Source organism: Anopheles funestus, assembly GCF_943734845.2.
Source record: "Anopheles funestus chromosome X unlocalized genomic scaffold, idAnoFuneDA-416_04 X_unloc_16, whole genome shotgun sequence".
NCBI classification, from domain to species: domain Eukaryota; kingdom Metazoa; phylum Arthropoda; class Insecta; order Diptera; family Culicidae; genus Anopheles; species Anopheles funestus.
The window spans coordinates 14,826-39,530 of NW_026045105.1; the positions used below are offsets into that span (position 1 = coordinate 14,826).

The 24,705-nt window shown below is 38.1% G+C and overlaps 1 long non-coding RNA gene across 1 annotated transcript; it reads left to right on the forward strand.

Moving 5' to 3' along the window:
- Positions 1 to 1,384: 1,384 nt before the first annotated feature.
- LOC125772971 (uncharacterized) lies at positions 1,385 to 24,478 on the forward strand. Its single transcript, XR_007419793.1, has 11 exons — positions 1,385 to 1,428; positions 2,789 to 3,468; positions 4,693 to 4,828; positions 7,239 to 7,782; positions 8,153 to 8,764; positions 9,105 to 9,172; positions 13,449 to 13,892; positions 14,293 to 14,392; positions 14,733 to 14,868; positions 18,231 to 18,402; positions 23,313 to 24,478. It is a non-coding gene; the product is annotated as an uncharacterized LOC125772971 (long non-coding RNA).
- Positions 24,479 to 24,705: the final 227 nt, after the last annotated feature.

The window sequence follows — 24,705 nt, forward strand, 5'->3', positions numbered from 1 at the left end:
ACAACATTGAACAATATTATAATGAAATGAAATTCAAAATACAAAAATCAAATAACATTGCGAAACAAAATTTAATTAATTCAAAAATAAAACGTCAACAATATTAAATTAAAATACCAATCCAATTAATATACAAATAGGTGATCAAATATTCTTAACAAACGAAAACAGGAAAAAGTTAGATCCACTTTATATAGGACCATTAACAGTAATAGAAATTCAGGAACCAAACTGTGTTATACAACATAACGCAACAAACAAAATAACTACAGTTCACAAAAACAGAGTAAAACCATTTAAATGAATAATGTTACGATTTCTTATCTAACATTATTCAAAAAGAAAGGAGGTGTAGCATAAATGCTAAACAGTATTTTTTTTCTTTTCTCAAGAATAATATTAATCATTCGCTACACACACTCATTCATAATATTATTCTCCTAAACGGGGAAGGTGTAGCATATCTGCTAAACATTAAAAATCTACATATGGGAAATCTCAAATAACACATTAAAATTCAAAGTATAGAATCGGTTAACAAAATCGCGTTGGTCCTTTCCTATTTTCTCCTATTCTCATTCTGACACATTAACATAAAACACATGGCCAGGGTTTTTTACGACTTTTCTAAACACATCCTTTTTATCCCTTTCAAGTACCCGAAAGTTGACATAGTCGAAGGCCATTCATTACGTTGCATATGCAATACTTTCTCACGCTATGAAATGCACTTGAAAAGGTTACCTAAGTTTCCATTTCTTACCCGCCTTCGCAAAGACCAACTCGAGGCATGATTTATAGGCTAATGCGCATCAACCGAAAATTACAGAAATGCATTAGGAATTATTACAAGCAAATAGAAACACAGAAATAGAAACATTCGATACATAAGCCCTTATGTAAAAACCATGTACACCTACACAACTCAGAGTATAAAATAAACCAAAATTGTTAGAACGCGGTCAGTCTCCAGAGATCGATCGCAAGTCGACAGTTATCAATGATCAGTTGCTCAACTGAGATTCCAAAACAAATTCTTCGTGTTATTATTTCAAGAGCATCGAGAGTCCCCCTACCCAAGGTAAGGCCTCGATGACTCCAACGATCAAGAAAGAAACTTTACAGTGTAAGTAAAGTAAATTGCAGTGTAAAGCCGAAGTCCGCTAAGTGGTGAAAAATATAAAAACTTAGAATATTACACGGTCAAAGTAGATGTTTTTGGTCAAAGTTGTTAGAAACTGAAAGTTTGCAACCAAAGATGATGATTTCGGTCAAATGAGATGTTTTTGGTCAAAGATGGTGAAACTCGAGGTTTGCGACCAAAGCTGATGTTTTCGGTCAAAGTTGGTGGAAACTGGAAGTGTGCAACCAAAGATGATGATTTCGGTCAAAGTTGATGTTTTTGGTCAAAGTTGGTGGAAACTCGAGGTTTGCGACCAAAGTTGATGTTTTCGGTCAAAGTAGATGTTTTTGGTCAAAGTTGGTGGAAACTTGAAGTTTGCATCCAAAGATGATGATTTCGGTCAAAGTAGATGTTTTTGGTCAAAGTTGTTAGAAACTGAAAGTTTGCAACCAAAGATGATGATTTCGGTCAAATTAGATGTTTTTGGTCAAAGTTGGTGGAAACTGGAAGTTTGCAACCAAAGATGATGTTTTCGGTCAAAGTTTATGTTTTTGGTCAAAGTTGGTGGAAACTTGAAGTTTGCAACCAAAGATGATGATTTCGGTCAAAGTTGATGTTTTTGGTCAAAGTTGGTGGAAACTGGAAGTTTGCAACCAAAGATGATGATTTCGCTCAAAGTAGATGTTTTTGGTCAAAGTTGGTGGAAACTGGAAGTTTGCAACCAAAGATGTTGATTTCGGTCAAAGTAGATGTTTTTGGTCAAAGTTGGTGGAAACTCCAGGTTTGCGACCAAAGATGATGTTTTCGGTCAAAGTCGATGTTTTTGGTCAATGTTGGTGGAAACTTGAAGTTTGCGACCAAAGTTGATGTTTTCGGTCAAAGTTGATGTTTTTGGTCAATGTTGGTAGAAACTTGAAGTTTGCGACCAAAGTTGATGTTTTCGGTCAAAGTTGATGTTTTTGGTCAATGTTGGTTGAAACTTGAAGTTTACAACCAAAGTTGATGTTTTCGGTCAAAGTAGATGTTTTTGGTCAATGTTTTTGGAAACTTGAAGTTTGCGACAAAAGTTGATGTTTTCGGTCAAAGTTGAGGTTTTTGGTCAAAGTTGGTAGAAACTGGAAGTTTGCGACCAAAGTTTATGTTTTCGGTCAAAGTTGATGTTTTTGGTCAATGTTGGTGGAAACTTGAAGTTTGCGACCAAAGTTGATGATTTCGGTCAAAGTTGGTGTTTTTGGTCAATGTTGGTGGAAACTTCAAGTTTGCGACCAAAGTTGATGTTTTCGGTCAAAGTTGATGTTTTTGGTCAATGTTGGTGGAAACTTGAAGTTTGCGACCAAAGTTGATGTTTTCGGTCAAAGTTGATGTTTTTGGTCAATGTTAGTGGAAACTTGAAGTTTATGACCAAAGTTGATGTTTTCGGTCAAAGTTGATGTTTTTGGTCAATGTTGGTGGAAACTTGAAGTTTGCGACCAAAGTTGATGTTTTCGGTCAAAGTTGATGTTTTTGGTCAATGTTGGTGGAAACTTGAAATTTGCGACCAAAGATGATGATTTCGGTCAAAGTTGATGTTTTTGGTCAAAGTTGGTGGAAACTGGAAGTTTGCAACCAAAGATGATGATTTCGGTCAAAGTAGATGTTTTTGGTCAAAGTTGGTGGAAACTGGAGGTTTGCGACCAAAGTTGATGTTTTCGGTCAAAGTAGATGTTTTTGGTCAAAGTTGGTGGAAACTGGAAGTTTGCAACCAAAGATGATGATTTCGGTCAAAGTAGATGTTTTTGGTCAAAGTTGGTGGAAACTCGAGGTTTGCAACCAAAGATGATGATTTCGGTCAAAGTAGATGTTTTTGGTCAAAGTTGGTGGAAACTGGAAGTTTGCAACCAAAGATGATGATTTCGGTCAAAGTAGATGTTTTTGGTCAAAGTTGGTGGAAACTCGAGGTTTGCGACCAAAGTTGATGTTTTCGGTCAAAGTAGATGTTTTTGGTCAAAGTTGGTGGAAACTGGAAGTTTGCAACCAAAGATGATGTTTTCGGTCAAAGTAGATGTTTTTGGTCAAAGTTGGTGGAAACTCGAGGTTTGCGACCAAAGTTGATGTTTTCGGTCAAAGTAGATGTTTTTGGTCAAAGTTGGTGGAAACTCGAGGTTTGCGACCAAAGTTGATGTTTTCGGTCAAAGTAGATGTTTTTGGTCAAAGTTGGTGGAAACTGGAAGTTTGCAACCAAAGATGATGATTTCGGTCAAATTAGATGTTTTTGGTCAAAGTTGGTGGAAACTGGAAGTTTGCAACCAAAGATGATGATTTCGGTCAAAGTAGATGTTTTTGGTCAAAGTTGGTGGAAACTCGAGGTTTGCGACCAAAGTTGATGTTTTCGGTCAAAGTAGATGTTTTTGGTCAAAGTTGGTGGAAACTGGAAGTTTGCAACCAAAGATGATGTTTTCGGTCAAAGTAGATGTTTTTGGTCAAAGTTGGTGGAAACTTTAAGTTTGCGACCAAGGATGATGATTTTGGTCAAAGTAGATGTTTTTGGTCAAAGTTGGTGGAAACTGGAAGTTTGCAACCAAAGATGATGATTTCGGTCAAAGTAGATGTTTTTGGTCAATGTTGGTGGAAACTCGAGGTTTGCAACCAAAGATGATGATTTCGGTCAAAGTAGATGTTTTTGGTCAAAGTTGGTGGAAACTTGAAGTTTGCAACCAAAGATGATGATTTCGGTCAAAGTAGATGTTTTTGGTCAAAGTTGGTGGAAACTGGAAGTTTGCAACCAAAGATGATGATTTCGGTCAAAGTAGATGTTTTTGGTCAAAGTTGGTGGAAACTTGAGGTTTGCGGCCAAAGTTGATGTTTTCGGTCAAAGTAGATGTTTTTGATCAAAGTTGGTGGAAACTTGAAGTTTGCAACCAAAGATGATGATTTCGTTCAAAGTAGATGTTTTTGGTCAAAGTTGGTGGAAACTGGAAGTTTGCTACCAAAGATGATGATTTCGGTCAAAGTAGATGTTGTTGGTCAAAGTTGGTGGAAACTTGAAGTTTGCAACCAAAGATGATGATTTCGGTCAAAGTAGATGTTTTTGGTCAAAGTTGGTGGAAACTTGAAGTTTGCAACCAAAGATGATGATTTCGTTCAAAGTAGATGTTTTTGGTCAAAGTTGGTGGAAACTGGAAGTTTGCTACCAAAGATGATGATTTCGGTCAAAGTAGATGTTGTTGGTCAAAGTTGGTGGAAACTTGAAGTTTGCAACCAAAGATGATGATTTCGGTCAAAGTAGATGTTGTTGGTCAAAGTTGGTGGAAACTTGAAGTTTGCAACCAAAGATGATGATTTCGTTCAAAGTAGATGTTTTTGGTCAAAGTTGGTGGAAACTGGAAGTTTGCTACCAAAGATGATGATTTCGGTCAAAGAAGATGTTGTTGGTCAAAGTTGGTGGAAACTTGAAGTTTGCAACCAAAGATGATGATTTCGGTCAAAGTAGATGTTTTTGGTCAAAGTTGGTGGAAACTCGAGGTTTGCAACCAAAGTTGATGTTTTCGGTCAAAGTTGATGTTTTTGGTCAAAGTTGGTGGAAACTCGAGGTTTGCGACCAAAGTTGATGTTTTCGGTCAAAGTTGATGTTTTTGGTCAAAGTTGGTGGAAACTGGAAGTTTGCAACCAAAGATGATGATTTCGGTCAAAGTAGATGTTTTTGGTCAAAGTTGGTGGAAACTCGAGGTTTGCAACCAAAGATGATGATTTCGGTCAAAGTAGATGTTTTTGGTCAAAGTTGGTGGAAACTGGAAGTTTACAACCAAAGATGATGATTTCGGTCAAAGTAGATGTTGTTGGTCAAAGTTGGTGGAAACTTGAAGTTTGCTACCAAAGATGATGATTTCGGTCAAAGTAGATGTTTTTGGTCAAAGTTGGTGGAAACTCGAGGTTTGCGACTAAAGTTGATGTTTTCGGTCAAAGTTGGTGGAAACTGGAAGTTTGCAACCAAAGATGATGATTTCGGTCAAAGTTGGTGGAAACTCGAGGTTTGCGACCAAAGTTGATGTTTTTGGTCAAAGTAGATGTTTTTGGTCAAAGTTGGTGGAAACTGGAAGTTTGCAACCAAAGATGATGATTTCGGTCAAAGTAGATGTTTTTGGTCAAAGTTGGTGGAAACTGGAAGTTTGCAACCAAAGATGATGATTTCGGTCAAAGTAGATGTTGTTGGTCAAAGTTGGTGGAAACTTGAAGTTTGCAACCAAAGATGATGATTTCGGTCAAAGTAGATGTTTTTGGTCAAAGTTGGTGGAAACTGGAAGTTTGCAACCAAAGATGATGATTTCGGTCAAAGTAGATATTGTTGGTCAAAGTTGGTGGAAACTGGAAGTTTGCAACCAAAGATGATGATTTCGGTCAAAGTTGATGTTTTTGGTCAAAGTTGGTGGAAACTCGAGGTTTGCAACCAAAGATGATGATTTCGGTCAAAGTAGATGTTTTTGGTCAAAGTTGGTGGAAACTGGAAGTTTGCAACCAAAGATGATGATTTCGGTCAAAGTAGATGTTGTTGGTCAAAGTTGGTGGAAACTTGAAGTTTGCAACCAAAGATGATGATTTCGGTCAAAGTAGATGTTTTTGGTCAAAGTTGGTGGATACTGAAAGTTTGCAACCAAAGATGATGATTTCGGTCAAAGTAGATGTTTTTGGTCAAAGTTGGTGGAAACTTGAAGTTTGCAACCAAAGATGATGATTTCGGTCGAAGTAGATGTTTTTGGTCAAAGTTGGTGGAAACTGGAAGTTTGCAACCAAAGATGATGATTTCGGTCAAAGTAGATGTTTTTGGTCAAAGTTGGTGGAAACTCGAGGTTTGCGACCAAAGATGATGATTTCGGTCAAAGTTGATGTTTTTGGTCAAAGTTGGTGGAAACTGTAAGTTTGCAACCAAAGATGAAGATTTCGGTCAAAGTTGATGTTTTTGGTCAAAGTTGGTGGAAACTCGAGGTATGCGACCAAAGTTGATGTTTTCGGTCAAAGTTGATGTTTTTGGTCAAAGTTGGTGGAAACTGGAAGTTTGCAACCAACGATGATGATTTCGGTCAAAGTAGATGTTTTTGGTCAAAGTTGGTGGAAACTCGAGGTTTGCAACCAAAGTTGATGTTTTCGGTCAAAGTTGATGTTTTTGGTCAATGTTGGTGGAAACTTGAAGTTTGCGACCAAAGTTGATGTTTTCGGTCAAAGTTGATGTTTTTGGTCAATGTTGGTGGAAACTTGAAATTTGCGACCAAAGATGATGATTTTGGTCAAAGTAGATGTTTTTGGTCAAAGTTGGTGGAAACTGGAAGTTTGCAACCAAAGATGATGATTTCGGTCAAAGTAGATGTTTTTGGTCAAAGTTGGTGGAAACTCGAGGTTTGCGACCAAAGATGATGATTTCGGTCAAAGTAGATGTTTTTGGTCAAAGTTGGTGGAAACTCGAGGTTTGCGACCAAAGTTGATGTTTTCGGTCAAAGTAGATGTTTTTGGTCAAAGTTGGTGGAAACTGGAAGTTTGCAACCAAAGATGATGATTTCGGTCAAATTAGATGTTTTTGGTCAAAGTTGGTGGAAACTGGAAGTTTGCAACCAAAGATGATGATTTCGGTCAAATTAGATGTTTTTGGTCAAAGTTGGTGGAAACTCGAGGTTTGCGACCAAAGATGATGATTTCGGTCAAAGTTGATGTTTTTGGTCAAAGTTGGTGGAAACTGTAAGTTTGCAACCAAAGATGAAGATTTCGGTCAAAGTTGATGTTTTTGGTCAAAGTTGGTGGAAACTCGAGGTATGCGACCAAAGTTGATGTTTTCGGTCAAAGTTGATGTTTTTGGTCAAAGTTGGTGGAAACTGGAAGTTTGCAACCAAAGATGATGTTTTCGGTCAAAGTAGATGTTTTTGGTCAAAGTTGGTGGAAACTGGAAGTTTGCAACCAAAGATGATGTTTTCGGTCAAAGTAGATGTTTTTGGTCAAAGTTGGTGGAAACTTTAAGTTTGCGACCAAGGATGATGATTTTGGTCAAAGTAGATGTTATTGGTCAAAGTTGGTGGAAACTGGAAGTTTGCAACCAAAGATGATGATTTCGGTCAAAGTAGATGTTTTTGGTCAATGTTGGTGGAAACTCGAGGTTTGCAACCAAAGATGATGATTTCGGTCAAAGTAGATGTTTTTGGTCAAAGTTGGTGGAAACTTGAAGTTTGCAACCAAAGATGATGATTTCGGTCAAAGTAGATGTTGTTGGTCAAAGTTGGTGGAAACTTGAAGTTTGCAACCAAAGATGATGATTTCGGTCAAAGTAGATGTTTTTGGTCAAAGTTGGTGGAAACTTGAGGATTGCGGCCAAAGTTGATGTTTTCGGTCAAAGTAGATGTTTTTGATCAAAGTTGGTGGAAACTTGAAGTTTGCAACCAAAGATGATGATTTCGTTCAAAGTAGATGTTTTTGGTCAAAGTTGGTGGAAACTGGAAGTTTGCAACCAAAGATGATGATTTCGGTCAAAGAAGATGTTGTTGGTCAAAGTTGGTGGAAACTGGAAGTTTGCAACCAAAGATGATGATTTCGGTCAAAGTAGATGTTTTTGGTCAAAGTTGGTGGAAACTCGAGGTTTGCAACCAAAGTTGATGTTTTCGGTCAAAGTTGATGTTTTTGGTCAAAGTTGGTGGAAACTCGAGGTTTGCGACCAAAGTTGATGTTTTCGGTCAAAGTAGATGTTTTTGGTCAAAGTTGGTGGAAACTGGAAGTTTGCAACCAAAGATGATGATTTCGGTCAAAGTAGATGTTTTTGGTCAAAGTTGGTGGAAACTGGAAGTTTACAACCAAAGATGATGATTTCGGTCAAAGTAGATGTTGTTGGTCAAAGTTGGTGGAAACTTGAAGTTTGCTACCAAAGATGATGATTTCGGTCAAAGTAGATGTTTTTGGTCAAAGTTGGTGGAAACTCGAGGTTTGCGACTAAAGTTGATGTTTTCGGTTAAAGTTGGTGGAAACTGGAAGTTTGCAACCAAAGATGATGATTTCGGTCAAAGTTGGTGGAAACTCGAGGTTTGCGACCAAAGTTGATGTTTTCGGTCAAAGTAGATGTTTTTGGTCAAAGTTGGTGGAAACTTGAAGTTTGCAACCAAAGATGATGATTTCGGTCAAAGTAGATGTTTTTGGTCAAAGTTGGTGGAAACTGGAAGTTTGCAACCAAAGATGATGATTTCGGTCAAAGTAGATGTTGTTGGTCAAAGTTGGTGGAAACTTGAAGTTTGCAACCAAAGATGATGATTTCGGTCAAAGTAGATGTTTTTGGTCAAAGTTGGTGGAAACTGGAAGTTTGCAACCAAAGATGATGATTTCGGTCAAAGTAGATATTGTTGGTCAAAGTTGGTGGAAACTGGAAGTTTGCAACCAAAGATGATGATTTCGGTCAAAGTAGATGTTTTTGGTCAAAGTTGGTGGAAACTCGAGGTTTGCAACCAAAGATGATGATTTCGGTCAAAGTAGATGTTTTTGGTCAAAGTTGGTGGAAACTGGAAGTTTGCAACCAAAGATGATGATTTCGGTCAAAGTAGATGTTTTTGGTCAAAGTTGGTGGAAACTGGAAGTTTGCAACCAAAGATGATGATTTCGGTCGAAGTAGATGTTTTTGGTCAAAGTTGGTGGAAACTGGAAGTTTGCAACCAAAGATGATGATTTCGGTCAAAGTAGATGTTTTTGGTCAAAGTTGGTGGAAACTCGAGGTTTGCGACCAAAGATGATGATTTCGGTCAAAGTTGATGTTTTTGGTCAAAGTTGGTGGAAACTGTAAGTTTGCAACCAAAGATGAAGATTTCGGTCAAAGTTGATGTTTTTGGTCAAAGTTGGTGGAAACTCGAGGTATGCGACCAAAGTTGATGTTTTCGGTCAAAGTTGATGTTTTTGGTCAAAGTTGGTGGAAACTGGAAGTTTGCAACCAAAGATGATGATTTCGGTCAAAGTAGATGTTTTTGGTCAAAGTTGGTGGAAACTCGAGGTTTGCAACCAAAGATGATGATTTCGGTCAAAGTTGATGTTTTTGTTCAAAGTTGGTGGAAACTGGAAGTTTGCAACCAAAGATGATGTTTTCGGTCAAAGTTGATGTTTTTGGTCAAAGTTGGTGGAAACTTGAAGTTTGCGACCAAGGATGATGATTTTGGTCAAAGTAGATGTTTTTGGTCAAAGTTGGTGGAAACTGGAAGTTTGCAACCAAAGATGATGATTTCGGTCAAAGTAGATGTTTTTGGTCAAAGTTGGTGGAAACTCGAGGTTTGCAACCAAAGATGATGATTTCGGTCAAAGTAGATGTTTTTGGTCAAAGTTGGTGGAAACTGGAAGTTTGCAACCAAAGATGATGATTTCGGTCAAAGTAGATGTTGTTGGTCAAAGTTGGTGGAAACTTGAAGTTTGCAACCAAAGATGATGATTTCGGTCAAACCCAAATAGCCAAATTGTCTTAAGCAGCTAATTTGAGCACGCTAAAGATCGCTTCTCTATCACGACTTTTGCAGTAGATAAACAGCTTCAAAGTTCGCCGTACTTTTAACCGACCCTTAAGCAGCCTGAACGTCAAAATGTTAAAGAAAGTATTTATGCAAGTTTTATTTTCACGCAAGATTATGTTATTATTATTATTGTTAATGTTATTATATTATTATATTACAAAAAACCAAAGAAAATGTGAAAAAATGACTCATTTCTGCTTGGAGTTGCATTTATACATCCTCCAGACATCAGTCACAATCACAATATTTTCTTTGAATGTCGAAAGATGCCGTTTAACATCGTTGAAACTGTGGACGCTTGAGGGCATAAGGAACTGTTAGCAATTAGCAGTCAAGGCAAAACTTATCATTTGAGGTAAAATAAACGACACAAGAAACGTTTACATTAACGCACAGAAGACGACAGCGCTTTCATTTGATCGCGTTTACCACCGATTTTTTTTTCCACCGGAAAACATTGCATTATTAAAGTTCACTTTTCGGAGCACATGGCGTCGTTTTCCGATGCCGACATTTGACAGATTAGCGATGGGATTGTAAACAAAATGCCATCGAGTACCGTGTGCTTCTTGTTGAACCTTGTAGTTCCATTGTGAACCACTAACCGACCAATAACAAGCCCCATAGTTCCATCGAGTACCGTGTGCTTATTGATGGACCTTATAGTTCCATAACGAACCATTATCCGACCACTAACAAGCTCCATAGTTCCATCGAGTACGGTGTGCAGTTTAAACGACCCCAAGGTTCGGGCAAGGTTCGTTTTTTCGTTAAGCAGCCTGCAAGCAGCGTTATGGTTGCATTTTTATTAATTTGGCTACTTGGGAAGTAGATGTTTTTGGTCAAAGTTGGTGGAAACTTGAGGTTTGCGGCCAAAGTTGATGTTTTCGGTCAAAGTAGATGTTTTTGGTCAAAGTTGGTGGAAACTTGAAGTTTGCAACCAAAGATGATGATTTCGGTCAAAGTAGATGTTTTTGGTCAAAGTTGGTGGAAACTGGAAGTTTGCAACCAAAGATGATGATTTCGGTCAAAGTAGATGTTGTTGGTCAAAGTTGGTGGAAACTTGAAGTTTGCAACCAAAGATGATGATTTCGGTCAAAGTTGATGGTTTTGGTCAAAGTTGGTGGAAACTCGAGGTTTGCAACCAAAGTTGATGTTTTCGGTCAAAGTAGATGTTGTTGGTCAAAGTTGGTGGAAACTGGAAGTTTGCAACCAAAGATGATGATTTCGGTCAAAGTAGATGTTTTTGGTCAAAGTTGGTGGAAACTTGAGGTTTGCAACCAAAGATGATGATTTTGGTCAAAGTTGATGTTTTTGGTCAAAGTTGGTGGAAACTGGAAGTTTGCAACCAAAGATGATGATTTCGATCAAAGTTGATGTTTTTGGTCAAAGTTGGTGGAAACTGGAAGTTTGCAACCAAAGATGATGATTTCGGTCAAAGTAGATGTTTTTGATCAAAGTTGGTGGAAACATGAATTTTGCGACCAAAGTTGATGTTTTCGGTCAAAGTTGATGTTTTTGGTCAAAGTTGATGTTTTTGGTCAAAGTTGGTGGAAACTGGAAGTTTGCAACCAAAGATGATGATTTCGGTCAAAGTAGATGTTTTTGGTCAAAGTTGATGGAAACTTAAAGTTTGCAACCAAAGATGATGATTTCGGTCAAAGTTGATGTTTTTGGTCAAAGTTGGTGGAAACTGGAAGTTTGCAACCAAAGATGATGATTTCGGTCAAAGTTGATGTTTTTGGTCAAAGTTGGTGAAAACTGGAAGTTTGCGACCAAAGATCATGTTTTCGGTCAAAGTTGATGTTTTTGGTCAAAGTTGAAACAAACTTGAAGTTTGCGACCAAAGATGATGATTCCGGTCAAAGTAGATGTTTTTGGTCAAAGTTGGTGGAAACTTGAAGTTTGCAACCAAAGATGATGATTTCGGTCAAAGTAGATGTTGTTGGTCAAAGTTGGTGGAAACTCGAGGTTTGCAACCAAAGTTGATGTTTTCGGTCAAAGTAGATGTTTTTGGTCAAAGTTGGTGGAAACTGGAAGTTTGCAACCAAAGATGATGATTTCGGTCAAATTAGATGTTTTTGGTCAAAGTTGGTGGAAACTGGAAGTTTGCAACCAAAGATGATGATTTCGGTCAAAGTAGATGTTTTTGGTCAAAGTTGGTGGAAACTCGAGGTTTGCGACCAAAGTTGATGTTTTCGGTCAAAGTAGATGTTTTTGGTCAAAGTTGGTGGAAACTGGAAGTTTGCAACCAAAGATGATGTTTTCGGTCAAAGTAGATGTTTTTGGTCAAAGTTGGTGGAAACTTTAAGTTTGCGACCAAGGATGATGATTTTGGTCAAAGTAGATGTTTTTGGTCAAAGTTGGTGGAAACTGGAAGTTTGCAACCAAAGATGATGATTTCGGTCAAAGTAGATGTTTTTGGTCAATGTTGGTGGAAACTCGAGGTTTGCAACCAAAGATGATGATTTCGGTCAAAGTAGATGTTTTGGTCAAAGTTGGTGGAAACTTGAAGTTTGCAACCAAAGATGATGATTTCGGTCAAAGTAGATGTTGTTGGTCAAAGTTGGTGGAAACTTGAAGTTTGCAACCAAAGATGATGATTTCGGTCAAAGTAGATGTTTTTGGTCAAAGTTGGTGGAAACTTGAGGTTTGCGGCCAAAGTTGATGTTTTCGGTCAAAGTAGATGTTTTTGATCAAAGTTGGTGGAAACTTGAAGTTTGCAACCAAAGATGATGATTTCGTTCAAAGTAGATGTTTTTGGTCAAAGTTGGTGGAAACTGGAAGTTTGCAACCAAAGATGATGATTTCGGTCAAAGAAGATGTTGTTGGTCAAAGTTGGTGGAAACTTGAAGTTTGCAACCAAAGATGATGATTTCGGTCAAAGTAGATGTTTTTGGTCAAAGTTGGTGGAAACTCGAGGTTTGCAACCAAAGTTGATGTTTTCGGTCAAAGTTGATGTTTTTGGTCAAAGTTGGTGGAAACTCGAGGTTTGCGACCAAAGTTGATGTTTTCGGTCAAAGTAGATGTTTTTGGTCAAAGTTGGTGGAAACTGGAAGTTTGCAACCAAAGATGATGATTTCGGTCAAAGTAGATGTTTTTGGTCAAAGTTGGTGGAAACTGGAAGTTTGCAACCAAAGATGATGATTTCGGTCAAAGTAGATGTTTTTGGTCAAAGTTGGTGGAAACTGGAAGTTTACAACCAAAGATGATGATTTCGGTCAAAGTAGATGTTGTTGGTCAAAGTTGGTGGAAACTTGAAGTTTGCTACCAAAGATGATGATTTCGGTCAAAGTAGATGTTTTTGGTCAAAGTTGGTGGAAACTCGAGGTTTGCGACTAAAGTTGATGTTTTCGGTCAAAGTTGGTGGAAACTGGAAGTTTGCAACCAAAGATGATGATTTCGGTCAAAGTTGGTGGAAACTCGAGGTTTGCGACCAAAGTTGATGTTTTCGGTCAAAGTAGATGTTTTTGGTCAAAGTTGGTGGAAACTTGAAGTTTGCAACCAAAGATGATGATTTCGGTCAAAGTAGATGTTTTTGGTCAAAGTTGGTGGAAACTGGAAGTTTGCAACCAAAGATGATGATTTCGGTCAAAGTAGATGTTGTTGGTCAAAGTTGGTGGAAACTTGAAGTTTGCAACCAAAGATGATGATTTCGGTCAAAGTAGATGTTGTTGGTCAAAGTTGGTGGAAACTGGAAGTTTGCAACCAAAGATGATGATTTCGGTCAAAGTAGATATTGTTGGTCAAAGTTGGTGGAAACTGGAAGTTTGCAACCAAAGATGATGATTTCGGTCAAAGTTGATGTTTTTGGTCAAAGTTGGTGGAAACTCGAGGTTTGCAACCAAAGATGATGATTTCGGTCAAAGTAGATGTTTTTGGTCAATGTTGGTGGAAACTGGAAGTTTGCAACCAAAGATGATGATTTCGGTCAAAGTAGATGTTGTTGGTCAAAGTTGGTGGAAACTTGAAGTTTGCAACCAAAGATGATGATTTCGGTCAAAGTTGATGTTTTTGGTCAAAGTTGGTGGATACTGAAAGTTTGCAACCAAAGATGATGATTTCGGTCAAAGTAGATGTTTTTGGTCAAAGTTGGTGGAAACTCGAGGTTTGCAACCAAAGATGATGATTTCGGTCGAAGTAGATGTTTTTGGTCAAAGTTGGTGGAAACTGGAAGTTTGCAACCAAAGATGATGATTTCGGTCAAAGTAGATGTTTTTGGTCAAAGTTGGTGGAAACTCGAGGTTTGCGACTAAAGTTGATGTTTTCGGTCAAAGTTGGTGGAAACTGGAAGTTTGCAACCAAAGATGATGATTTCGGTCAAAGTTGGTGGAAACTCGAGGTTTGCGACTAAAGTTGATGTTTTCGGTCAAAGTTGGTGGAAACTGGAAGTTTGCAACCAAAGATGATGATTTCGGTCAAAGTTGGTGGAAACTCGAGGTTTGCGAAAAAAGTTGATGTTTTCGGTCAAAGTAGATGTTTTTGGTCAAAGTTGGTGGAAACTTGAAGTTTGCAACCAAAGATGATGATTTCGGTCAAAGTAGATGTTTTTGGTCAAAGTTGGTGGAAACTGGAAGTTTGCAACCAAAGATGATGATTTCGGTCAAAGTAGATGTTGTTGGTCAAAGTTGGTGGAAACTTGAAGTTTGCAACCAAAGATGATGATTTCGGTCAAAGTAGATGTTTTTGGTCAAAGTTGGTGGAAACTGGAAGTTTGCAACCAAAGATGATGATTTCGGTCAAAGTAGATATTTTTGGTCAAAGTTGGTGGAAACTGGAAGTTTGCAACCAAAGATGATCATTTCGGTCAAAGTTGATGTTTTTGGTCAAAGTTGGTGGAAACTCGAGGTTTGCAACCAAAGATGATGATTTCGGTCAAAGTAGATGTTTTTGGTCAAAGTTGGTGGAAACTGGAAGTTTGCAACCAAAGATGATGATTTCGGTCAAAGTAGATGTTGTTGGTCAAAGTTGGTGGAAACTTGAAGTTTGCAACCAAAGATGATGATTTCGGTCAAAGTAGATGTTTTTGGTCAAAGTTGGTGGAAACTGAAAGTTTGCAACCAAAGATGATGATTTCGGTCAAAGTAGATGTTTTTGGTCAAAGTTGGTGGAAACTCGAGGTTTGCGACCAAAGATGATGATTTCGGTCAAAGTTGATGTTTTTGGTCAAAGTTGGTGGAAACTGGAAGTTTGCAACCAAAGATGATGATTTTGGTCAAAGTTGATGTTTTTGGTCAAAGTTGGTGGAAACTCGAGGTATGCGACCAAAGATGATGTTTTCGGTCAAAGTTGATGTTTTTGGTCAAAGTTGGTGGAAACTGGAAGTTTGCAACCAAAGATGATGATTTCGGTCAAAGTAGATGTTTTTGGTCAAAGTTGGTGGAAACTCGAGGTTTGCAACCAAAGATGATGATTTCGGTCAAAGTTGATGTTTTTGGTCAAAGTTGGTGGAAACTGGAAGTTTGCAACCAAAGATGATGTTTTCGGTCAAAGTTGATGTTTTTGGTCAAAGTTGGTGGAAACTTGAAGTTTGCGACCAAAGATGATGATTTTGGTCAAAGTAGATGTTTTTGGTCAAAGTTGGTGGAAACTGGAAGTTTGCAACCAAAGATGATGATTTCGGTCAAAGTAGATGTTTTTGGTCAAAGTTGGTGGAAACTCGAGGTTTGCAACCAAAGATGATGATTTCGGTCAAAGTAGATGTTTTTGGTCAAAGTTGGTGGAAACTGGAAGTTTGCAACCAAAGATGATGATTTCGGTCAAAGTAGATGTTGTTGGTCAAAGTTGGTGGAAACTTGAAGTTTGCAACCAAAGATGATGATTTCGGTCAAACCCAAATAGCCAAATTATCTTAAGCAGCTATTTTGAGCACGCTAAAGATCGCTTCTCTAATACGACTTTTGCAGTAGATAAACAGCTTCAAAGTTCGCCGTACTTTTAACCGACCCTTAAGAAGCCTGAACGTCAAAATGTTAAAGAAAGTATTTATGCAAGTTTTATTTTCACGCAAGATTATGTTATTATTATTATTGTTAATGTTATTATATTATTATATTACAAAAAACCAAAGAAAATGTGAAAAAATGACTCATTTCTGCTTGGAGTTGCATTTATACATCCTCCAGACATCAGTCACAATCACAATATTTTCTTTGAATGTCGAAAGATGCCGTTTAACATCGTTGAAACTGTGGACGCTTGAGGGCATAAGGAACTGTTAGCAGTTAGCAGTCAAGGCAAAACTTATCATTTGAGGTAAAATAAACGACACAAGAAACGTTTACATTAACGCACAGAAGACGACAGCGCTTTCATTTGATCGCGTTTACCACCGATTTTTTTTCCACCGGAAAACATTGCATTATTAAAGTTCACTTTTCGGAGCACATGGCGTCGTTTTCCGATGCCGACATTTGACAGATTAGCGATGGGATTGTAAACAAAATGCCATCGAGTACCGTGTGCTTCTTGTTGAACCTTGTAGTTCCATTGTGAACCACTAACCGACCAATAACAAGCCCCATAGTTCCATCGAGTACCGTGTGCTTATTGATGGACCTTATAGTTCCATAACGAACCATTATCCGACCACTAACAAGCTCCATAGTTCCATCGAGTACGGTGTGCAGTTTAAACGACCCCAAGGTTCGGGCAAGGTTCGTTTTTTCGTTAAGCAGCCTGCAAGCAGCGTTATGGTTGCATTTTTATTAATTTGGCTACTTGGGAAGTAGATGTTTTTGGTCAAAGTTGGTGGAAACTTGAGGTTTGCGACCAAAGTTGATGTTTTCGGTCAAAGTAGATGTTTTTGGTCAAAGTTGGTGGAAACTTGAAGTTTGCAACCAAAGATGATGATTTCGGTCAAAGTAGATGTTTTTGGTCAAAGTTGGTGGAAACTGGAAGTTTGCAACCAAAGATGATGATTTCGGTCAAAGTAGATGTTGTTGGTCAAAGTTGGTGGAAACTTGAAGTTTGCAACCAAAGATGATGATTTCGGTCAAAGTTGATGTTTTTGGTCAAAGTTGGTGGAAACTCGAGGTTTGCAACCAAAGTTGATGTTTTCGGTCAAAGTAGATGTTGTTGGTCAAAGTTGGTGGAAACTTGAAGTTTGCAACCAAAGATGATGATTTCGGTCAAAGTAGATGTTTTTGGTCAAAGTTGGTGGAAACTGGAAGTTTGCAACCAAAGATGATGATTTCGGTCAAAGTAGATGTTTTTGGTCAAAGTTGGTGGAAACTGGAAGTTTGCAACCAAAGATGATGATTTTGGTCAAAGTTGATGTTTTTGGTCAAAGTTGGTGGAAACTGGAAGTTTGCAACCAAAGATGATGATTTCGATCAAAGTTGATGTTTTTGGTCAAAGTTTTTGGAAACTGGAAGTTTGCAACCAAAGATGATGATTTCGGTCAAAGTAGATGTTTTTGATCAAAGTTGGTGGAAACATGAATTTTGCGACCAAAGTTGATGTTTTCGGTCAAAGTTGATGTTTTTGGTCAAAGTTGATGTTTTTGGTCAAAGTTGGTGGAAACTGGAAGTTTGCAACCAAAGATGATGATTTTGGTCAAAGTTGATGTTTTTGGTCAAAGTTGGTGGAAACTGGAAGTTTGCAACCAAAGATGATGATTTCGGTCAAAGTAGATGTTTTTGGTCAAAGTTGGTGGAAACTGGAAGTTTGCAACCAAATTTGATGATTTCGGTCAAAGTAGATGTTTTTGGTCAAAGTTGGTAGAAACTTGAAGTTTGCGACCAAAGTTGATGATTTCGGTCAAAGTAGCTGTTTTTGGTCAAAGTTGGTGGAAACTGGAAGTTTGCAACCAAAGATGATGATTTCGGTCAAAGTTGATGTTTTTTCACAAAGTTGGTGGAAACTGGAAGTTTGCAACCAAAGATGATGATTTCGGTCAAAGTAGCTGTTTTTGGTCAAAGTTGGTGGAAACTGGAAGTTTGCAACAAAAGTTGATGATTTCGGTCAAAGTAGATGTTTTTGGTCAAAGTTGGTGGAAACTGGAAGTTTGCAACCAAAGATGATGATTTCGGTCAAAGTAGATGTTTTTGGTCAAAGTTGGTGGAAACTTGAAGTTTGCAACCAAAGATGATGATTTCGGTCAAAGTAGATGTTTTTGGTCAAAGTTGGTGGAAACTGGAAGTTTGCAACCAAAGATGATGATTTCGGTCAAAGTAGATATTGTTGGTCAAAGTTGGTGGAAACTGGAAGTTTGCAACCAAAGATGATGATTTCGGTCAAAGTTGATGTTTTTGGTCAAAGTTGGTGGAAACTGGAAGTTTGCAACCAAAGATGATGATTTCGGTCAAAGTTGATGTTTTTGGTCAAAGTTGGTGGAAACTCGAGGTTTGCAACCAAAGATGATGATTTCGGTCAAAGTAGATGTTTTTGGTCAAAGTTGGTGGAAACTGGAAGTTTGCAACCAAAGATGATGATTTCGGTCAAAGTAGATGTTGTTGGTCAAAGTTGGTGGAAACTTGAAGTTTGCAACCAAAGATGATGATTTCGGTCAAAGTTGATGTTTTTGGTCAAAGTTGGTGGATACTGAAAGTTTGCAACCAAAGATGATGATTTCGGTCAAAGTAGATGTTTTTGGTCAAAGTTGGTGGAAACTCGAGGTTTGCAACCAAAGATGATGATTTCGGTCGAAGTAGATGTTTTTGGTCAAAGTTGGTGGAAACTGGAAGTTTGCAACCAAAGATGATGATTTCGGTCAAAGTTGATGTTTTTGGTCAAAGTTGGTGGAAACTCGAGGTTTGCGACTAAAGTTGATGTTTTCGGTCAAAGTTGGTGGAAACTGGAAGTTTGCAACCAAAGATGATGATTTCGGTCAAAGTTGGTGGAAACTCGAGGTTTGCGACTAAAGTTGATGTTTTCGGTCAAAGTTGGTGGAAACTGGAAGTTTGCAACCAAAGATGATGATTTCTTTCAAAGTTGGTGGAAACTCGAGGTTTGCGAAAAAAGTTGATGTTTTCGGTCAAAGTAGATGTTTTTGGTCAAAGTTGGTGGAAACTTGAAGTTTGCAACCAAAGATGATGATTTCGGTCAAAGTAGATGTTTTTGGTCAAAGTTGGTGGAAACTGGAAGTTTGCAACCAAAGATGATGATTTCGGTCAAAGTAGATGTTGTTGGTCAAAGTTGGTGGAAACTTGAAGTTTGCAACCAAAGATGATGATTTCGGTCAAAGTAGATGTTTTTGGTCAAAGTTGGTGGAAACTGGAAGTTTGCAACCAAAGATGATGATTTCGGTCAAAGTAGATATTGTTGGTCAAAGTTGGTGGAAACTGGAAGTTTGCAACCAAAGATGATCATTTCGGTCAAAGTTGATGTTTTTGGTCAAAGTTGGTGGAAACTCGAGGTTTGCAACCAAAGATGATGATTTCGGTCAAAGTAGATGTTTTTGGTCAAAGTTGGTGGAAACTGGAAGTTTGCAACCAAAGATGATGATTTCGGTCAAAGTAGATGTTTTTGGTCAAAGTTGGTGGAAACTTGAAGTTTGCAACCAAAGATGATGATTTCGGTCAAAGTAGATGTTTTTGGTCAAAGTTGGTGGAAACTGAAAGTTTGCAACCAAAGATGATGATTTCGGTCAAAGTAGATGTTTTTGGTCAAAGTTGGTGGAAACTCGAGGTTTGCGACCAAAGATGATGATTTCGGTCAAAGTTGATGTTTTTGGTCAAAGTTGGTGGAAACTGGAAGTTTGCAACCAAAGATGATGATTTTGGTCAAAGTTGATGTTTTTGGTCAAAGTTGGTGGAAACTCGAGGTATGCGACCAAAGATGATGTTTTCGGTCAAAGTTGATGTTTTTGGTCAAAGTTGGTGGAAACTGGAAGTTTGCAACCAAAGATGATGATTTCGGTCAAAGTAGATGTTTTTGGTCAAAGTTGGTGGAAACTCGAGGTTTGCAACCAAAGATGATGATTTCGGTCAAAGTTGATGTTTTTGTTCAAAGTTGGTGGAAACTGGAAGTTTGCAACCAAAGATGATGTTTTCGGTCAAAGTTGATGTTTTTGGTCAAAGTTGGTGGAAACTTGAAGTTTGCGACCAAGGATGATGATTTTGGTCAAAGTAGATGTTTTTGGTCAAAGTTGGTGGAAACTGGAAGTTTGCAACCAAAGATGATGATTTCGGTCAAAGTAGATGTTTTTGGTCAAAGTTGGTGGAAACTCGAGGTTTGCAACCAAAGATGATGATTTCGGTCAAAGTAGATGTTTTTGGTCAAAGTTGGTGGAAACTGGAAGTTTGCAACCAAAGATGATGATTTCGGTCAAAGTAGATGTTTTTGGTCAAAGTTGGTGGAAACTTGAAGTTTGCAACCAAAGATGATGATTTCGGTCAAACCCAAATAGCCAAATTATCTTAAGCAGCTATTTTGAGCACGCTAAAGATCGCTTCTCTAATACGACTTTTGCAGTAGATAAACAGCTTCAAAGTTCGCCGTACTTTTAACCGACCCTTAAGAAGCCTGAACGTCAAAATGTTAAAGAAAGTATTTATGCAAGTTTTATTTTCACGCAAGATTATGTTATTATTATTATTGTTAATGTTATTATATTATTATATTACAAAAAACCAAAGAAAATGTGAAAAAATGACTCATTTCTGCTTGGAGTTGCATTTATACATCCTCCAAACATCAGTCACAATCACAATATTTTCTTTGAATGTCGAAAGATGCCGTTTAACATCGTTGAAACTGTGGACGCTTGAGGGCATAAGGAACTGTTAGCAGTTAGCAGTCAAGGCAAAACTTATCATTTGAGGTAAAATAAACGACACAAGAAACGTTTACATTAACGCACAGAAGACGACAGCGCTTTCATTTGATCGCGTTTACCACCGATTTTTTTTCCACCGGAAAACATTGCATTATTAAAGTTCACTTTTCGGAGCACATGGCGTCGTTTTCCGATGCCGACATTTGACAGATTAGCGATGGGATTGTAAACAAAATGCCATCGAGTACCGTGTGCTTCTTGTTGAACCTTGTAGTTCCATTGTGAACCACTAACCGACCAATAACAAGCCCCATAGTTCCATCGAGTACCGTGTGCTTATTGATGGACCTTATAGTTCCATAACGAACCATTATCCGACCACTAACAAGCTCCATAGTTCCATCGAGTACGGTGTGCAGTTTAAACGACCCCAAGGTTCGGGCAAGGTTCGTTTTTTCGTTAAGCAGCCTGCAAGCAGCGTTATGGTTGCATTTTTATTAATTTGGCTACTTGGGAAGTAGATGTTTTTGGTCAAAGTTGGTGGAAACTTGAAGTTTGCGACCAAAGTTGATGTTTTCGGTCAAAGTAGATGTTTTTGGTCAAAGTTGGTGGAAACTTGAAGTTTGCAACCAAAGATGATGATTTCGGTCAAAGTAGATGTTTTTGGTCAAAGTTGGTGGAAACTGGAAGTTTGCAACCAAAGATGATGATTTCGGTCAAAGTAGATGTTGTTGGTCAAAGTTGGTGGAAACTTGAAGTTTGCAACCAAAGATGATGATTTCGGTCAAAGTTGATGGTTTTGGTCAAAGTTGGTGGAAACTCGAGGTTTGCAACCAAAGTTGATGTTTTCGGTCAAAGTAGATGTTGTTGGTCAAAGTTGGTGGAAACTTGAAGTTTGCAACCAAAGATGATGATTTCGGTCAAAGTAGATGTTTTTGGTCAAAGTTGGTGGAAACTGGAAGTTTGCAACCAAAGATGATGATTTCGGTCAAAGTAGATGTTTTTGGTCAAAGTTGGTGGAAACTGGAAGTTTGCAACCAAAGATGATGATTTTGGTCAAAGTTGATGTTTTTGGTCAAAGTTGGTGGAAACTGGAAGTTTGCAACCAAAGATGATGATTTCGATCAAAGTTGATGTTTTTGGTCAAAGTTGGTGGAAACTGGAAGTTTGCAACCAAAGATGATGATTTCGGTCAAAGTAGATGTTTTTGATCAAAGTTGGTGGAAACATGAATTTTGCGACCAAAGTTGATGTTTTCGGTCAAAGTTGATGTTTTTGGTCAAAGTTGATGTTTTTGGTCAAAGTTGGTGGAAACTGGAAGTTTGCAACCAAAGATGATGATTTTGGTCAAAGTTGATGTTTTTGGTCAAAGTTGGTGGAAACTGGAAGTTTGCAACCAAAGATGATGATTTTGGTCAAAGTAGAAGTTTTTGGTCAAAGTTGGTGGAAACTGGAAGTTTGCAACCAAATTTGATGATTTCGGTCAAAGTAGATGTTTTTGGTCAAAGTTGGTAGAAACTTGAAGTTTGCGACCAAAGTTGATGATTTCGGTCAAAGTAGCTGTTTTTGGTCAAAGTTGGTGGAAACTGGAAGTTTGCAACCAAAGATGATGATTTCGGTCAAAGTTGATGTTTTTTCACAAAGTTGGTGGAAACTGGAAGTTTGCAACCAAAGATGATGATTTCGGTCAAAGTAGCTGTTTTTGGTCAAAGTTGGTGGAAACTGGAAGTTTGCAACAAAAGTTGATGATTTCGGTCAAAGTAGATGTTTTTGGTCAAAGTTGGTGGAAACTGGAAGTTTGCAACCAAAGATGATGATTTCGGTCAAAGTAGATGTTTTTGGTCAAAGTTGGTGGAAACTTGAAGTTTGCAACCAAAGATGATGATTTCGGTCAAAGTAGATGTTTTTGGTCAAAGTTGGTGGAAACTGGAAGTTTGCAACCAAAGATGATGATTTCGGTCAAAGTAGATATTGTTGGTCAAAGTTGGTGGAAACTGGAAGTTTGCAACCAAAGATGATGATTTCGGTCAAAGTTGATGTTTTTGGTCAAAGTTGGTGGAAACTGGAAGTTTGCAACCAAAGATGATGATTTCGGTCAAAGTTGATGTTTTTGGTCAAAGTTGGTGGAAACTCGAGGTTTGCAACCAAAGATGATGATTTCGGTCAAAGTAGATGTTTTTGGTCAAAGTTGGTGGAAACTGGAAGTTTGCAACCAAAGATGATGATTTCGGTCAAAGTAGATGTTGTTGGTCAAAGTTGGTGGAAACTTGAAGTTTGCAACCAAAGATGATGATTTCGGTCAAAGTTGATGTTTTTGGTCAAAGTTGGTGGAAACTGAAAGTTTGCAACCAAAGATGATGATTTCGGTCAAAGTAGATGTTTTTGGTCAAAGTTGGTGGAAACTCGAGGTTTGCAACCAAAGATGATGATTTCGGTCGAAGTAGATGTTTTTGGTCAAAGTTGGTGGAAACTGGAAGTTTGCAACCAAAGATGATGATTTCGGTCAAAGTTGATGTTTTTGGTCAAAGTTGGTGGAAACTCGAGGTTTGCGACTAAAGTTGATGTTTTTGGTCAAAGTTGGTGGAAACTGGAAGTTTGCAACCAAAGATGATGATTTCGGTCAAAGTTGGTGGAAACTCGAGGTTTGCGACTAAAGTTGATGTTTTCGGTCAAAGTTGGTGGAAACTGGAAGTTTGCAACCAAAGATGATGATTTCGGTCAAAGTTGGTGGAAACTCGAGGTTTGCGAAAAAAGTTGATGTTTTCGGTCAAAGTAGATGTTTTTGGTCAAAGTTGGTGGAAACTGGAAGTTTGCAACCAAAGATGATGATTTCGGTCAAAGTAGATGTTTTTGGTCAAAGTTGGTGGAAACTGGAAGTTTGCAACCAAAGATGATGATTTCGGTCAAAGTAGATGTTGTTGGTCAAAGTTGGTGGAAACTTGAAGTTTGCAACCAAAGATGATGATTTCGGTCAAAGTAGATGTTTTTGGTCAAAGTTGGTGGAAACTGGAAGTTTGCAACCAAAGATGATGATTTCGGTCAAAGTAGATATTTTTGGTCAAAGTTGGTGGAAACTGGAAGTTTGCAACCAAAGATGATCATTTCGGTCAAAGTTGATGTTTTTGGTCAAAGTTGGTGGAAACTCGAGGTTTGCAACCAAAGATGATGATTTCGGTCAAAGTAGATGTTTTTGGTCAAAGTTGGTGGAAACTGGAAGTTTGCAACCAAAGATGATGATTTCGGTCAAAGTAGATGTTTTTGGTCAAAGTTGGTGGAAACTTGAAGTTTGCAACCAAAGATGATGATTTCGGTCAAAGTAGATGTTTTTGGTCAAAGTTGGTGGAAACTGAAAGTTTGCAACCAAAGATGATGATTTCGGTCAAAGTAGATGTTTTTGGTCAAAGTTGGTGGAAACTCGAGGTTTGCGACCAAAGATGATGATTTCGGTCAAAGTTGATGTTTTTGGTCAAAGTTGGTGGAAACTGGAAGTTTGCAACCAAAGATGATGATTTTGGTCAAAGTTGATGTTTTTGGTCAAAGTTGGTGGAAACTCGAGGTATGCGACCAAAGATGATGTTTTCGGTCAAAGTTGATGTTTTTGGTCAAAGTTGGTGGAAACTGGAAGTTTGCAACCAAAGATGATGATTTCGGTCAAAGTAGATGTTTTTGGTCAAAGTTGGTGGAAACTCGAGGTTTGCAACCAAAGATGATGATTTCGGTCAAAGTAGATGTTTTTGGTCAAAGTTGGTGGAAACTGGAAGTTTGCAACCAAAGATGATGATTTCGGTCAAAGTAGATGTTTTTGGTCAAAGTTGGTGGAAACTTGAAGTTTGCAACCAAAGATGATGATTTCGGTCAAACCCAAATAGCCAAATTATCTTAAGCAGCTATTTTGAGCACGCTAAAGATCGCTTCTCTAATACGACTTTTGCAGTAGATAAACAGCTTCAAAGTTCGCCGTACTTTTAACCGACCCTTAAGAAGCCTGAACGTCAAAATGTTAAAGAAAGTATTTATGCAAGTTTTATTTTCACGCAAGATTATGTTATTATTATTATTGTTAATGTTATTATATTATTATATTACAAAAAACCAAAGAAAATGTGAAAAAATGACTCATTTCTGCTTGGAGTTGCATTTATACATCCTCCAAACATCAGTCACAATCACAATATTTTCTTTGAATGTCGAAAGATGCCGTTTAACATCGTTGAAACTGTGGACGCTTGAGGGCATAAGGAACTGTTAGCAGTTAGCAGTCAAGGCAAAACTTATCATTTGAGGTAAAATAAACGACACAAGAAACGTTTACATTAACGCACAGAAGACGACAGCGCTTTCATTTGATCGCGTTTACCACCGATTTTTTTTCC